Source organism: Stegodyphus dumicola, chromosome 2, assembly GCF_044657685.1.
Source record: "Stegodyphus dumicola isolate Sdum_Otavi_A_Nest chromosome 2, ASM4465768v1".
Taxonomy (NCBI): domain Eukaryota; kingdom Metazoa; phylum Arthropoda; class Arachnida; order Araneae; family Eresidae; genus Stegodyphus; species Stegodyphus dumicola.
The window spans coordinates 64,196,267-64,214,088 of NC_140769.1; the positions used below are offsets into that span (position 1 = coordinate 64,196,267).

The 17,822-nt window shown below is 31.2% G+C and overlaps 1 protein-coding gene and 1 long non-coding RNA gene across 2 annotated transcripts in view; both read right to left on the reverse strand.

The window, feature by feature from the left end:
- Positions 1 to 17,822, reverse strand: part of LOC118194625 (uncharacterized protein C9orf85 homolog) — a 38,794-nt gene that overhangs the window by 17,241 nt on the left and 3,731 nt on the right. The gene's annotated exons all lie outside the window — the stretch shown is intronic.
- LOC146998460 (uncharacterized) lies at positions 682 to 6,502 on the reverse strand. Its single transcript, XR_015039308.1, has 3 exons — positions 6,417 to 6,502; positions 3,783 to 3,872; positions 682 to 813 (listed from the first exon to the last, which is right to left on the reverse strand). It is a non-coding gene; the product is annotated as an uncharacterized LOC146998460 (long non-coding RNA).

Sequence of the window (17,822 nt, forward strand, 5' to 3'; positions counted from 1 at the left end):
GAGTTTACTCTTTCTGCTCAATATATGCAATGTAAAATTTTCCATAAATTTATTAATTCATTTTATTTTGAGGTGAGCTTTTATTCAACTCTCAATGTCAACGAGAATGTTTAGTTCATTTTTTATTCGGTCTCAAAAGAGAAATCAAAATACGTGGATTTATGAATCAAAATACATGAGAAATCACAGTGAGAAAAGCACTGCTACCTTAAACTGTGATTATATATAACAAATGCAGTGAATTATAGTTAAAAAATAGTGAAAATATTTATATTTCTGAACTATTTCATATATAACATTTTCAGTTTCGCATATGTGGCAATTTAAGAACTTTTTTGCGTATACCAATTTTTTGAAATATCTGCAAATTTTTGTATCTTCAAGGAAAGCTTATTCTTTCACCTTTAGTATATAAGTAATGGTAATTTACCAGATAAAATTACTTAATGGGGAATACTGAAAAATATCTAACCACTTACCTTTGTGACTTCATCTGCAAAGACACTAAAAAAGTAGTTCAGCTAAATCTGCTATAATAAATATTTATAATAATGCTAAATTATGCAATATCTATTAATATGACAAATTTTTGTAAAGCTATTTATTTGGATGAAAAATAAACACATTCAGAAATTTATAGCACTATATTATGATTAACAAAGGAAAAACACTTTTCAAAATTCAAAATAGTTTTTATTAATCCAATTTATCACATTTTATTTGAATTCATGAAAAACAATCTTATATCCATGTATTCTTATGTATATAAGAACTCTCGATAAATTGGATCTCTGTCATTGCCTTTCACAGCACCTAAAATTAAATATGTGAATATAATTCATAATTAAATTTAAACAAATGACTATTAGAATGCAAATTAAAGGAAGCATTTAAAATATTTTAACATTTAGTACCTATAAACAGAGTAGCAATTATTTGATTTTTCGATTATAGTAAAATAAACATGGGGGATGCCTTTTAAAATTTTTTATGTCAGAAAATAAACTCAAACCACCAGCTGAACATATGAGCAGTTTTATCAATCAGCCACTGGTAGGTAACCTGGATACTGAATCAACATATAAAGTTGCCAAGATAAAGAGAGAAACAAAATTATGATAATTACATCTTACCTATTCATAAAACTATTTTAAATTTAATGTGTAGGCAAGTCCAAAAAGAGTGAGAATAAATTTATTTTGCAACACAAAGTAAAGTCTTGCAGGAGCAAATAAAACTTGTCTCATGAGATTGGCAAGTAAAAAATAATTAACTGCATCTGGTAACATTTATCTGACAACACATAAGTAATTGTTAGCTACGTGCAGAAAATAAAATCTGATCATGATAAGCAATATGCAATTTTAAACTTTTGAATTTAACTGCAGAAATCTACCAAAGAAGTATATTTTATGAAAATATCTCAGTTGTCCCTGAGTGCTGAAAACCCTAGCTATGACTCTGAATCTGATCAGGTTAATGCAATTTTAAACTTTTGAATTTAACCGCAGAAATTTACCAAAGAAGTACTTGTAACAGTAGTAAATGAAGATGTGGCTAATCTTCACTGTATGGTACACCTTGGTTTCTGTCTGAAAAAAAATCGCAAAGTGATATTGGTTGTTTGTGAAATGTGGAAGCCCATTGCGTCAAATAAGTTTTTCGGTAACCCTAATGTTGATAATGTTGGCGAAAGTAGCCTTTGGGAAAAAAAAAAACTTTTTTTTTTGTCAATAAAAAGGAGTTATTTCTGCAAATATTGCCAATGTGCTGTGATAAATTTAGCTACTTTTTTTAATAGTAAACCTTTTGTACGGTCCCAGGTTTTTGGTTCTTACCATTCTTTTCAATTGCTGTGTTTGGTTGCACAGAAGTGGTATGGTCTTGTATTTTGAACATGCATTTATTATTTTGGTGTGGGTACCATTGTTTGAGTATGTCTGAGGTGACTAAGAGACGAAAAATTTAATTGAATTGCTTACCTGGGGGATGGTGGTGGGAAGCCTAAACATATGCATGTGAATAAAAAGGTATGTTAAAAAAATGACATTTCATTTATTTTTTTGTCTCTGTGTGTTAATTTTTGTTAGAAGATTTGTTGTTTAATGTTTTTATGTTAGGAAATATGTATTTTTGGTAACTTATTCCTCTCTGTGTATTTTTGGTTGTCTGTGTGTTAAGACAGTGGCGAATTTTTTCTGGTAACTATGATATTTTTAACTTTTTGATTTTCTTAAAGTGAAAATAGATCAATGTGTACATGGACAAAGTTAAGGCAGTGCACAATGCCCAGTTTGTGCAGTTCTCTGTTTTAATAGGTCGATGTGTACATGGACACAGAGTTTGTGTATGTCTTTGACTTCTTATTTTGGTTTTGTGTAGCGGCCACCTTGAAATTGGTGTCGATCCTCTCAGGTGACGATCTTGATATAAAAAAAAAAAGAAACGATTTGCCAAGGGTTACAGTAGAGTAAATTTTTACCAAAGATGTTCTACCATAATCACCATTTCAGTGGTTTAAACACAAGTGGAGCACTATGCAGACATGAAGATTTGAGTTTTGTTTACACAGCATGATGTTTTAGGCACTCCAGCTATTACAGTGAACAAAATTATAATAAACATAGCCACAATAATTGTCTATAAATATTGATGTATAACACTGCATTAACTAATATATTTCTTATGCTAGTATATACAGAATCCTTAATCGAAGGGAAAATCAGAAGACTGTGCATGCATTTTCCTTTAACTGAAACATGGATTTGACCATACAAATCTCAGTCTTACGAGACATGCCACACTATGCAGATAGACAGTAAAAAGTGCTTGTGTTGTTTTTATTTGTTAGAGGTATGAAATAAATATACTTCTAGATTTTAATTTTTTCTTTTCTTGTTTTACATTTGGATTACCTATCAAAAAGTAAGGAATTTTGATATTATTACAATATCGGAGTTAAAATAACAATTATTGGACATGTTAAAGTAATGAAAATTTTAAATTAGGTTAAAAAGTAACCCTTAATGTGGCATATTTTTGAATTAAACTCTATCGACATTAAAAACAACAAAACGTCCCTCTTTATTAAGGACTTTAATTAACTAATTTTAAATACGGAGCTATGAATGAATTTTTTCCCTTGCATGTTATAATAACTGAAATAAAATTACTCTGATACAGTCAAAATTCCTAAATGCAAGTACATAAAATTTACTTTAGCAATTTAAAGAGATGAGACACACTGAACACATGAATAAATTTCTATCAAAGAATAATTTATTAAATTTGGCCCGTTCCATAGTAAACTTTAACTATTAGATTACATTAATACACCATGTTATCAGTTTGAAAAGCAAGTCATATGCCAGATCTTGGATGTAAAAGAAATGCACAAAATAATATACAGATTATTGAAAAATGATGTATACCAATGTTTAAAGATATGATTAAATGTAACAGAAAATTTACTGTCACAACCACATTTTTAAGTGAAATGTATTATTTTAACATTTTACAATATTTAAGGTATGGTATTAAATGCAACATTATGTGCCTGGATATAAGTTAGTAAATTTAAAAAAAAAAAAAAAAAAAAAAAAAAAAAAAAAAAATAATAATAATAATAATAATAATAATAATAATCAAAGAATGAATGTCATGAAAAATTTCAAAAACAAGCAGAATTTAATTTAGAAGACCTTTAGACACTTATGATAAATAAATTTGAGAATTCTTCACCCAAAATTAAATTATAATTAACTAAAACCAGTTTGACTGACCTTCTACAAAATCCTTCAGCTGCAATTTTTTCTAGCTTGAAAACCAAATTCTTCTCCACATGGTAATAACATCTTAACCAGTTGAAATTCCTGCAGAAAGTTTGATAACACAGTAATAGAATTAATAGAATAGAAAAATTAACACAAAAGTATAGAACATCACTTAAACTTAACATTATTACAAATTTTGGTGCTTTCTAACTATCTGCAAAGCTGTGAAAATTGGCAAAATGGTTTATGGTTCATATCTACTGCTCTGTTCACAAGTAGTAATTCAAATAAGCACTTTATAAGAAACAGGAAATTTTAGGATGCACACACACAAAAATATATACTTTGGGTCAATATTCACATATTTTTCATTCAATGGAATACTATTCAGAAATAAAGATTAAATATAAAGCATGTAAATACATGTGTGTGGTATGCATATTCATAGTTTGCTATTATAGTGTGCATACTCTTGCTGTTTTAGCATAAGTTGAAGCTGTGAGGGCAGATGATAAGAAAGTATCAGAATTTTTCATGTATAAGAAAAGATTGCCCTGACAATAGTATCTCAATTGTTTAGCACTGACATTTACATAGCGCATTAGAAATATATAGTAATATATGTATAATAAAAGATAATTGCATATTATTAATTCATTTTTTAAATGCCAAACTTTAACAATTCTTTCACATATAATTAAACAGAATTCTTTCACATGAACATCTAAAATCCATTCTTAACTAAAGAATAAATAATAAAACCATGTAAATTTCTTATCCCATCATTTCCGAAATGTCTACTTCTGAAAGTTCCCAGCATTTCTCAATATATTATTAAATTACTAAACTAAGCATCAATGATCGTCATGTTCGCTAATGTGGCAATATCTTTCACACTTCTTTGTTACCACAAATAACAAGTAGGCTTCAATAAATCTTTAACTGTTACATGCTACTTTTGTCTAAAATTTGTACAAATACTAAAATTAAATGAGCTCTTTATAATATGCTCAAAGAAATAATTTTGTATGAAAATTTGTATGTTATATATTGGCCTGATTAATGATTCAGGAAATAATTTGGTTTTTCAAAGTGCTTCCAATAATTCAAATTTCAGCTTGTGTCAAAATAAAATCTATAACACAAAGATAAGCAAATTTCCTTATGAACAATGCATTTTAACATTATTCAATCACTGGCAATCACACAGTACTGATTGCTTCAATAAACATTACTGTAATTGTGTTATTTAAAAGACTGTAATGTTTTAATTATTTCTTTAATTAAAACATTACCGTCTTTTCCTCCTTCTAACACCAAAAGAAAACCCAGATAAGAAATATAAAAATATCAGTAAAAATAAATTATATTATTGAATAACACTTTACATTAATTACACTTATGCATATATTATTTTATTATAAATTATTTCAAAATCAAAGAAGAGAAGGGGAAGAAACTTTAATATTGACATTTCTAAAATGATATAATAAACATTAATCATTTAGTACAGTTTGTTATTTCAGGCAAAAAGAATTCATTTTTCTGGATAGCATTTATATTTCCATCTCACTTTCAATGAAACATTAAGAGAAATGCATATAATTTAAACACCAGTTTATTTTATTTATCAGACAGATTATGTCAACTCGAAAAAACCTATCATTAAAATTCGGTAGTAATAATTCTGAATGTTAGGCAACTTGCAAGATTCAACAAAATTATCAATACTTTTATTATAATGACAATACTACAGTAACATGAACATAAAATTAAACTGCATATAACTATAAAATAAGCCAGCATATAATAATGGTGCATTGGTTTCTAAAACAATGGGCTCGATGAAAAAATACATGTATTATGGTAGCTATTCATATTCTTCAGCTTTCCTAATATTCTCATGTTCACTTTACATAACTAAAGTATCTAAAATACAATAAAAATGCAAACAATATTTATGAGAAAATGTTAAAAGCAATCATAAGCATTTGATTGAATGACCATATTTTGTCTTCCTGCAAGTCGAATCTTAAAATGATATGCAGTTTGAAAAATGCTTAATCCTTTTATAAAATATTCAAAAAAGATTAAAAAAAGGTACTGTTCTGTTATCAGGACCGGGTTCAGAATTGTATTTATGTATGCTTGTATATTTGTATGTTTGTGTGTCTACATATACACATCTATGCACATACTTACGAACACAGGTTCATACATTTCCGATTCTGGTCCCAATAACAGAACAGTACCCCCAAAAAAACTTGAATTACAAACTAGATTAAGATAATGTTTCAACCATACATATTTTGGACAAAACAATGCAAACTCTTATTTTTATACAATTGTTCAAACTATTTAACATAAATTTATTGCTGCAATAAAATAATAAGCAATCTGATCACACATATTATTTTGAAACTGAATGCATAAACTAGACTAAACAAAATTCAGTCATAAACATTTGGATAGCAGGGCAAATTAGATATTTGAAAAGACAGCCAGCCACTGAGATACACGTAATTCACGACAGAATGGTAACAATTCATAAAACTGTGAAACATTTAACTGTCAAAATGACATAAATAACATAAATTCGAAAAGCAAAAAAAGTAAACATACAAGTATTACAACTGAACTTACCTTTCATGCAACAGAAAATATCCATACAAGTTAACTTCATGGCGCAGCCATTTCGGATTTCGTTTCAAATCAGACAGATGTTTACGGATTTGCGGAAGAATACGAAGAACTATTAGTTTGCCGGATACACTGTGCAATGACGCGAAAGAATATAGTTCTGTAGAACATCCTACATTATTCCGTAATAAACAGTACTATTTCCTAATTTTTTCTTTATCTAATTAATTAATTAATAGGGAAATAGTTAAATAATGCCGAATTCATTTTTAATGAAATGTAAAATTTTGCATGTATGGGAAGACCACCTTCCGTCCAATATTTCTGAGAATATAAACAAATTTTGGAATCTGAGAGTATCAGTAAATAAATATATAGAATATCGCCTCTCAAACGACCACTTCTGAAAGTGACCAATAGTTCTGAGATTATAAATAAATATTGATATTAAGCATTATTTCTATAAGACGACCATCTCTATATAAGACCAACGTTTCTAGAATCTTGGATAGTCATCAGAGATGTATCTTTACTGCGAAATTATCGCACGACTGTAATTCAATATCAATAACAGATCGCGCGATTGAAAAATATTTTTTGTCCTGTAATTAGGGAAAAAAAATTTTTCTTATGAGGTATTTCTCCCGCTTTCCTAGCGTGCCTTCGTGGTGTAATAGTACTGCACGCTGGGCCGGTATTTCAGAGGTCCGTGGTTCGATTCACGGCGAAGGCGGTTGCTAATTTTTCATCTCTACGGCTTCCCCAAAAAGTCCTAATGTCTCTACAGTGGCGCCCGAACTAAAAAGGTGTTGGATGAGGTATATCCACACCCAGGATTTAGTGATTGGATCCCCTTAAAAAAAAAGTCTGCCTTTAAAAAGAGAAGTAATATAAGGTATTTCTCCCGCTTTCCTAGCGTGTCTTCGGCCCATCAGCGGCCGAGCGGTAAAGTCGCTGAACCCTGGTAGTGCGATCCGAGGTTCGAATCCCGCGAACGGGCTGGCTGCATGGGTGTTTTCTTGGTTTTCCCCACGTGTAACGTGTATACGAGCCAGTTTCCCTTAGAAAGTCTCCACGATGACATCCCTCCCCTTAGGCAGATAGCCCTAGTGTGCTTTGCCATAATTAAATACACCACCACCACACCTAGCGTGTCTTCGTGGTGTAGTGATTCTGCACACTGGGCCAGTATTCCAGAGGTCCGTCCTTCGATTCCCGGCGAAGGCAGTTGCTAATTTTTCATGTTTCCTGCTTCCAAAAAAATACCTAATGTCTACATACCCAAATTTAAAAAAAAAAAAAAAAAAAATTCGTTTCCGTAATAAAATATATCTATATCTAATTGTACTTATATTTGTAGTAGGGTTTGTAATCTGTAAGTAATTATACATGTAATTTATACATTTTTTATAAAAAAATATATGTTATTTAGAATTTTGCAAATATTCTAGAAAATGCTAATCCATTGAAAAAAATCTTTTCCATGACTAAATAAATTTTTAAAAACGTCAGAAAAAATAGCAGTTAAAATTAGTAACAAAATAACAAGAATAAATCATCAATCATATCAATATTTTTAATGTACAGCATTTAGAAACAACTTAGTAAAATACATATGAAAAATAAAATAATGTGCAAGTTTCAGATGTGCAATGTCAAAAAATTAAAACTGGTAAATTTGAGAACAAATATCCTCAAAATGTTTGACAACGAAAGTCCTCCGGACAATGCAGAATGAATGTCCTCAGGATGTGAAATTGGTGAACTCCTCAGGACATCTGAGAATCAACATCTTCAGGACATCCTGTCATATCCCGGGACATAGCGACTTAAATAAGACATCCTCAGGATGTTAAATTACGATCTCCTCAGGACATCTGAGAATCAACATCCTTAGGACATCCTAAGTATGTCCCGGGATATTACGACTTAAATAGGACATCCTGAGGATGTTTTGTGCTATGGGGGTACAGATCCAGTTCTTTTTAGTTTGGGTTTTTTTTCTATTATTGATAAATCTGAAAACATAAGACATTATTCTATATACTTTCTTTTTCTCACTGAAGTTCTTGATAAGACACTCTTCTCAACAATAGCCAAGTCTTCTACTAACATTTCGTGTTTCTTTTTTTCCTTACTCAGAATTTGTTATTTTATCATCTTCATTAAGAATAATTGGAGATCTGGGTCAAAAGATGCAATCTTTAACAAACGAAGGTGAGCCATACAACCAGTTTGTTTTTCGAGAGTGCTTCTACTTTTCATCTTCTCAATAAATCCAAAGGATTCTCACAGCTCGTAAAATAATTTCACAAATCAGTTTTCTCTTGGATTTCTAGACATTTATTTTGTACAAATTGTTTCCATTTCATTGGATCACTCTTGACCCAATGTAGTACAGTCAAAAGTCGTTAATTCGTACTCGTTGGGACTTCGGCGATTCCGGATTATCGATTTTTCCGGATTATAGATCATCAGTTTAAATCTGATAAGATGGCATGCAGAAATTATAAAATTAAAAATATGAAACCGTAATTTATGAAATAAAGAAGAATTATGATCTAAAGGGTATCAAAATTTACAAAAGAAAAAAAAAAAAAAAAAGCTTAATATTTATCTGTTTACTTTATTAAACATTTCTTTCAATGTAAGTTGTTTAAGTTGCTTCGTTTTTTATGTGATAATACATTCTCTTTAATTCTATAAACAGACATAATTTCTTGTTCAGTTACAAATTCTGCTGTGCAAGTCCTATAATTGCTGTGTCGAGAATACCGACTAATTTGTCAATCGAAATTTTTTCGTGTTCAATAACCTCTGTCACTTTCTTCGCTATCGGAAGCGAATTATAATGACGAGGAATTTGATTTAATTCATATAAAAGATGGAGTAAATCGAGATGAAATACTACATTTAGTAAGGAATTATAAGCCAAATAAAATAAAAACATCTGCCCTGAAGATAAGGATAGTGCTGACAGATCAACTTCCAATTAATTGCGCGCCACGGCGTTAAAGATAAACAAATGTTAAAGTCACTTTTTGTTTAATGGACTTCGAAACATACTTTCGCTTTGTAGATGCGACTCATACTTCATATGAGTGACTGCTGAGGGCGGCATCCATGTTCTTCAATGAAGGCGGCAATTAAAACACGTGAGCGGCGATTCCTCGTGCAAACGGAGTTAGGCCGATTTTAAGTGCTTTCAAGAACTTGATTTAAATTTCAGGTGTTTTCTCAACCATTGATCATGGACGTTTTGAATGTGTAGCCAACTTCATTTTTAGGCCGCATAATTAATGTTTAGGATATTTTTGTTTGTATTGAATGCCAGTGTTTTGGAGACCAGGTAAAAATATTATTTGATGAATGATGGTTATATTATATTTTTCCTAAGACTCTGATATTGTTGAAATTTATTTTCTGTGTTTTTATTCTTTATTATATTGTTAATAAATTGGTTAAGTTCAAAATCTTTTATTGTCTTCAATGTCTGCACAACATGATATCTCAGGGAGCTTTTATTGCTACTACTGCTAAATGTTTAATTTCTTTAAACTTTAAACTTTGCTTTAGCATCATTACGCACGCGCAGAAAGTTTGTAGCTTTGAGGTCCGGATTATGGGTGTCCGAATTAACGACTTTTGACTGTACTATCTCTGAGTCTGTCTGCAGATATATCTTCATTTCTAAGCTCTCCAACAAATAAATGTGATGAGCCGAGCTCCTATGAATGCTCCCAAAAGCTCCAATCAAGTGATCGAGGTAACACAATTGCAAAATGAGGTAAGGTTTTTTATTGGAGGAGGGGGGGGGGCTACTGTTGGTTTGGATACGACAAATGATATTTTTAGTAGCTCATTTTCATTGCATCTTAAATAGTCAACTGTGCCACATCTCCTTTGTCACTATCTATATATCTATAAAACACTGCAATTCAATATTCGACAGAATTTTTTTTGATAGATTGTTAATATAATGTCTTGGAATTTCAACATTTTTTAAGTTGGCAATCTCATTTTACCAGACTTTAAATTGTTTTTGCAGTTCTTGGTCAGGTGGTGCCCCCCATGGGTATCCGCTTTGCCAACATTCTTGTATCACTGTTCTTGCTACAACAAAGGGATATATAAAAACAGCAGAATCATATACTTTGCCAGCAACTTCAAGAATTTTCCACTTTGTTACTTTCTCAGTCAGATCTTTGTTCAATTCATCTTGGCTTCAAAATTTCAGTCTATCTGCTTCATAATTCCAGATATATCCTAATACAGTACTATTCATTCCATCTTCATTAAGCTTTATATTTTCAGTTGCATTCCAAATTGTGAGCAATCAGGATTTAATGCTTTTCTACTTTGTCATATTGAAACTAGCGAGCATCAATCTTTTTCACATCTTTCTCAATTTCTGCAGCTTCTTTATCATCTGCACCATGAATCAATACATCTACATAAATTCTTTCTTCAAGAAGCTGACAGATCTTCTGAACTAGACAACCAAAAGAGACTTAACTGGCCGATAGGCAAAGTCACAAAATTGTTTCCAAGTAGAGATGGTTGCACACGTGTGGCAGAGGTAAAAACCTCTTCAGGAACTTTTGTACGACGGATTCGTAAACTTTGCCATTTGGAGATATCTAAGAACGATGAACCAGTAATCCAGCTGATGAACTGTATGAACACTTTTCACAACATGATATCTCAGGGACAACTCAATTTTAGAACTTTTTTTTTTGGCTTGAAATTTTCATTAGTTTTATTTCATTCTATTATTTTTGAGTAATGATGTAAATTTAATTTTAATGTTTAATTTCTAGCTCAAGTATTGTCATTTCAATTTTCTTGTGTGGTGCTTTATGGTTGCTGCTAGCAAACAGGGATTGCAGGTTGCTCTGAATATTACACGTGCTATTCTTAAAATCATTGGCTGTTCCTATCCCTTTGCAACCCAAAGAAATCACAATGTTTTTCTGTCCTCAGGCTTCAACAGAATTTGTAAAAAAAGAAGCTTAGATATCTGCACCAAATCCTATTCTGTGTTGATGAAAATTAATTAGTAAATCTAATAATTCAGGATTTAAATTTCATTCTGAATGTAAGCAATCATTTAACACGTTCACTGCTCATCACGAGATAACTCGTATTACCACTCTTCTTCAAGACGCCCAATACAAGTTATCTCGTAGTTTCTTGACTTGCCCCTTTTGTGCCGCTACGAGTTACTTACTCGCTTAGCGCTTGTTTTAGCTGCACCGAGGTGACAAGTCGAAGCATGTCTGTATGAATCAACTCGTAGTGGGCTTCTGCGAAGAGCTTTGTCCAACAAAAGCCTACTACAATATAATTCGGAGGACCCTTTTTATCTTAAAAAAAAAAAAAAAAAAAAAAAAAACTTTAAACTTTCCTATGATTGTTGCAAATCATAATTAGTATTTTTAATAATAAAATATGATTAAATCGATTTGGCTTCTCGGACCGGAATCCGAAAAATGCTGTGGCAATCAACGTCTTAAAGATAGACCATCTTGAGTAGGTGAAAAGGTATCGAATACAACCCTAAATTCCGTTAAATCATGATTTTCTCTGATTACATAAATGCTGTAGAAAAGACTGATATTTCATATAGAATTCTTCCAAGGCTTCAGAAAATCTTTAATTGCCTTTGAATACCTGTCATAAGTTTCGAATGTTTCTTAAATCTGTTCAGTCTGTTTAAGGCAACTCATTTTAATGACATTATCCTTCCAAGGGAATGAAACTTCACAGTGATTGTTCTTATATTCAGTCATTTCTTCAAATCTCTGGATAACTTCACTGATATTTTCATTTATGGCAGAGTCAACTATTCCAAGTGAATGAATTTCCATAACCTTTTTAAGAGCAGCACTAGTTTCAAAATCCTGTTCAGTCTGTTTAAGATGATGTTATAATTACAGTACAAAGTCCGTAATCCGGACTCGTTGGGACTTCGGCAATTCCAGATTATAGATCATCAATTTAAATCTGGGAAGATGGCATGCAGAAATTATACAATTAAAAACATGAAACCATAATTTATGAAATAAAGAGCAATTATGATCTAATGGGTATTAAAATTTACAAAACAAACAAACAAACAAAAAAAAAAAAAAAAAAAAAAAAAAAAGAGCTTAATATTTATTTGTTTACTTTATTAAACATTTCTTTCAATGTAAGTTGCTTCATTTTTTGTGCTAATACTTTCTCTTTAATTCTATAAACAGACATAATTTCTTGTTCAGTTACAAAGTTCTACTGTTCAAGTCCTGTTGCTGTGTCAAGAATACCGACTAACTTGTCCATAGAAATTTTTTCGTTTTCAATAACCTCTCTGTCACTTTCTTCACTATCGGAAGCGTGCATGCGTAAACGTATTATGCGCATGCGTAAAGCATACAAAAAAAGAGTTTATGGCTTTGAGGTCCGGATAATGGCCATTTGGATTACAGACTTTGTACTGTACTACTCATTTTGATGATGATATCCTTCCAACACTTCAAAATGATTGTTTTCATATTCAATCATTTCTTCGAATCCGTGCATGACTTCACTATCATTTCCATTTACTGCAGAGTTAACTATTCCAATTGAATTTAAATCCCATAACCTTTTTAAGAGCTGTGCTAGTTTCAAAACCCTGTGCATGTAAAATATTTTCAACTACATTCATTACCATAACATTAAAGAAATCCCGATTCTAAACTAACGTAAGAGTTATTTAATGCTTTAATATCATGCATTTGTTTTAATGGCTTTAAATTCAGTAGACAATTCATATGTGTGTTTATTAAAATTTCGGGTGAAGTGCAGAATCGCCCGCTTATTTGTCGCTTTTTACAAGAGTAAGAAGAATTGAATTTTTGCCAATTTCCTTTGACATTTTAAGTGAAAACAGATCGATATGTACACGGGCACAGTCAAGGACATGCACAATGCTAAGTTTGTGCAATTCTCTGATGTTTTTTTCAAGTGAAAATAGGTCGATGTGTACATGGATACCGAGTTGTGCAATTCATAAAAATGCACCGAGCAGTGGGTGATTCTGCACCTTCAAATAGTTAACTAAACACAGGTGAAACTCTATGACAAAACCAGAAACTTTATATATGCCACTAATATATTGATTGGGCATCAAACATTTCCAGAAAAGCAATTAGTAACACAGTCATTAGTCAAATACATAGAATCAAAAATATTTGTCACGGTATACTAAATATTCAAAAGTGAGATATTAATATTATTCAAGTTCTTAAAAATAATATCATACCAGATAAATTTATCAATTACTGTCTTAAAAAAGCAGGCATTAAATACTCAATTTGAATTTAACTAATAGTGTTATGATAATTTATTCCTAAATCTTCAAAAGGCAGAATAAGTTGGATGTCTGTTAGTTAAAGATTTGTAAATTGTGTAATTAATTTTTGTATATAATGTAAATTACAACTTTTGGGGGGGGCATTCCATTCTGTTACTAATTAATGGGCCTCTTTAAATTTTCTCGGTCTGATAAACAGTCCTTTACTAGTAAAGATACCTCCTTCTTCTTTGTGCTTGTTAGACCATTAACCAGAAATACATTAATTTATTTTTTCTGTTTCATTAAAAAACTTTTTTACTAAGAATATAGTCATTGATGACAATTTTAATTAACAGTATCACCAATAGCTACTTTTCTCACACTTAATAAGACAACCCTATTACATTCCATTACTGAGTACATTTACAGTTCAGCCATTTCGTTTTAAATTTTGTAAGTTTATTTTAATTTCCTTTCTGGCATCGTACCTTAATTTATATTGAGTCCCTACTTTTAATTTAAAAGAATACATTATTTTTTTATTTCCCTTTTAATTTAGTGTTTGAATCTAACATAATGTATAAAGTTGTACATATTTCTATTAATATCTTCCCATATATATTAATTTGTATGGATTTCAATGTTCGGTAAAAGTATAGTTTAGGGTACCCCTTGGCGGTAACATGGATACCGATTTTGTGCAATTCTTTGACTCGTTATTTTGGCTTGCGAAGCGGCGATTTTTCAGCCAAATATTGCCGCTACACAAAGCTAAAATAACAAGACAAACAAATTGCACAAACTCGGTACCCATGTACACATCGACTTATTTTCACTTAAAAAAAAAAATCCCCGAATTGCACAAAAGTGGCATTGCGCACTCCTTTGACTTTATCCATGTACATGTCGACCTAGTTTCACTTAAAAAAAAAAATCCCCGAATTGCACAAAAACGGCACTGCGCCCTCTTTTAACTTTATACGTGTACACATCGACCTATTTTCACTTAATTGCGCACTCCCTTTACTTTGCCTATGTACACATCGATATATTTTCACTTAAAAAGTGAAAGGTGCACCAAATTCTAAAATATAGGCAAACACAAAATACATAATCTCAATAAAATAAATTTTAAACCAAACAATAAAATAACATAAAAAAGGAAAAACATGTTATACATTTAAGCACTACCAAAAGCAAATATTCATTTACTATGATTTTCGAGTTTGCTTCATACACCCAGAGCCACGTAAAAATCAAAATATCAATCATACTCAAATGACGTTTTTTCAAACCAGGTACTTTTTCTGATCGAACGCTTCACATAGTGACCATCTAAACCTTTCTTCCTACAAACCCATTCAAATCCATCTAAACGGTTTTTACGTTTGACTAAACGCATATCCTTCCTACCTACAGGACACTTATAACGGCTGCTAAGTAAACCTTCATTTACACACCAGTCAATTAATGCTCTTTTCCCCTTTCGCTCCAAATCGTACAGAAATTTCAAATTAATCTTACTATATTCGGCCATTCTACAGTCTAAAGAATCAAACCAACACACACCACAAAAACGCTTACAAAACATCCCATGATTCAAAATTTCCCAGAATCATGCACCCGATTACGTCACAATAGGGTTTCCATAACATTCAGCTACTCAGGCTACCATAAATGAAACGACAACTTGGCGATAGATCAAAGAACAATTCTGCCATAATACAAGGGGTACCTGAAAGTCTACTCTACTGTTCTTTTATTGTTTTTAATTATGAGAATATAGCGGAATGTTTTTTCTAAAGTGAGGATGTCATTTAAACGAGTACCTTAAATTAAGAATATGTTTCTCATTTTTATTTTAGATTTTGTTTATGAAAAATGTTATGGCTTAAGTAGACTAATTTCTTTCTAATAATAGAGTTTTTTTCATAACTTATAGTACTAACTCTCGCAAAGTAATTAATTTCATCCTTACTTGGAAAAAAGATGAAACACTCATTCAATTTGGTTATTGTTATTTGATGGTGGATTGGTTTGTTCCCCTTGACAAGTCAATCAATCTACCATCAATGTCTATAGCGACTTTTTCTTTAGCGATGTCTATAGCGACTTTGAAAGTTTACTTTTTATATTTACTATTAAAATTTTTATGGTTCAAAATAGTATTTCTATATAGCTTTTTTTACTGCAATAGAAATCTAAATCACTTTTAATACTGATTTAAAATACTGCTTAAATTACTGACTAAAATTTATTCTAATAAATTCTCTCTTTAAAATAGTGACTAAAATTTAATCTGATAATTCATCGTTTAATTAAATTTCTGTGCCTTGCAGATGATATACGAAAAACATTTTCTAATAATTAATATATACATATGTACATTTATTATAATATACACCGAGTTTAGCGATATCTGTTTTCAGTCTTAGAAATATGTATTTGCACTACTTTCAAATAATCCCACTGTCGCACTGAAATTCCTGCAAAAATCAAAAGCAAAACATCTACATGCACGTATAATAAATTAATTTACATTCAAAATCACTGTAAACTCCTTTCGATAGTCATAATAAACTGTAGCTCTGCAAATGTACTGCTTGACTGGATTCACAAGGGTTAACTTTTCACTTAACACAATCACTTATTTCTCTCGTTCGTAAACTAATTACAGTTTTATGAACACATTGCTTACATTAAAATTTCAGAACTAATAATGATTTGCGATTTTCAAACTTTATTTTCTCTTACCGTAATGTTCGAAAAGTAAACAGAAAACTTCCCTTTTCCACCTTCAGGAAAATTCCCTGGGTGGGTTGCAACAATTATCAGAGTTGCCATATTCTGGCGCAAGTCTCTTCCGATGTAAACAAATCCGAAATTTCGCCAAGTGCCGGTTACGGAAACATCCCCACTTTTCATTCACACAATCGTTTAGGGTTTTCATTCGCAGAGAACCCGTTGGCGCCGTTGCAGTTTTTACTCGCCATGGGATGAGCCGAGCCGTAAACATGATTTTTAGTGCATGTAAATTCAAATTAACAGACAAAACAAAATATTAAGCATATGGTAGCACAATCGTTTAGGGTTTTCATTCGCAGAGAACCCGTTGGCGCCGTTGCAGTTTTTACTCGCCAAGGGATGAGCCGAGCCGTAAACATGATTTTTAGTGCATGTAAATTCAAATTAACAGACAAAACAAAATATTAAGCATATGGTAGCAAAAATTCACAGATAATAAGCATGTAGATGTAAAACTAACCGGTTAAACGTGATATACGAAAATAAAGCTGTATTTTTCATAATATATTTCACAATACAAATAACCTTCAACAGTAATCAAATTTTCTTCAGTAGCATTGTTAACAAAACTAGAACTTTATACATTTTATTATTTTTCAAGACTAATTTGAACTGTATTCCTTACACCAGCAGTGGTTTGCTAAGTTTGATGACCATGGGGATACATCAAACTACTCTGTCATCTTAGATAATCAATAATATTTTTTATTTCAATTTAATCAGCTATTTATGTCATACCTGCCATCCTCGGAAAGGTTATTGTTAGAAAAACATTAGGCTCATCTTTAGAATATGGTAACTGGTAGTTTGGCGACATTTTGGAGATGATAAAGGTTACTACCTGGGACTTTGGTAATAATGTGAGCAGTACTCAGTTCCGATTACATATTATTTTGTGTGAGGGAAATGAGAGATCATGGGATATGTCATGTGATATTAATGGACGAATTACAGTTCTTTAATCGGAAAAGGGGGGAAATCGGGAAAAAATCTGGAAATTTTGTATTTAGCTTTATTCTGTGTTGTGTGAAACAGTGTTCGTTAATTTTTGGATCCCATGGCCCTAACTAACGTGAATTCGAAATGGGTATTTAGTGGGATTGAAAGGGGTAGTAATAAGTGTTTCTTTCATGTTGTGCGAGATAGAAGTAAAGATGTTTTATTAAGTTATTTATTTTACCTGGTACCTTGCTGTGAACTATAAGTATGATTTTAAAGATCCTGAAACAGGCGCACATACGCTTGCTTTTTATTTAGCAGAGGAAATAAGAAAAGTTTATCGG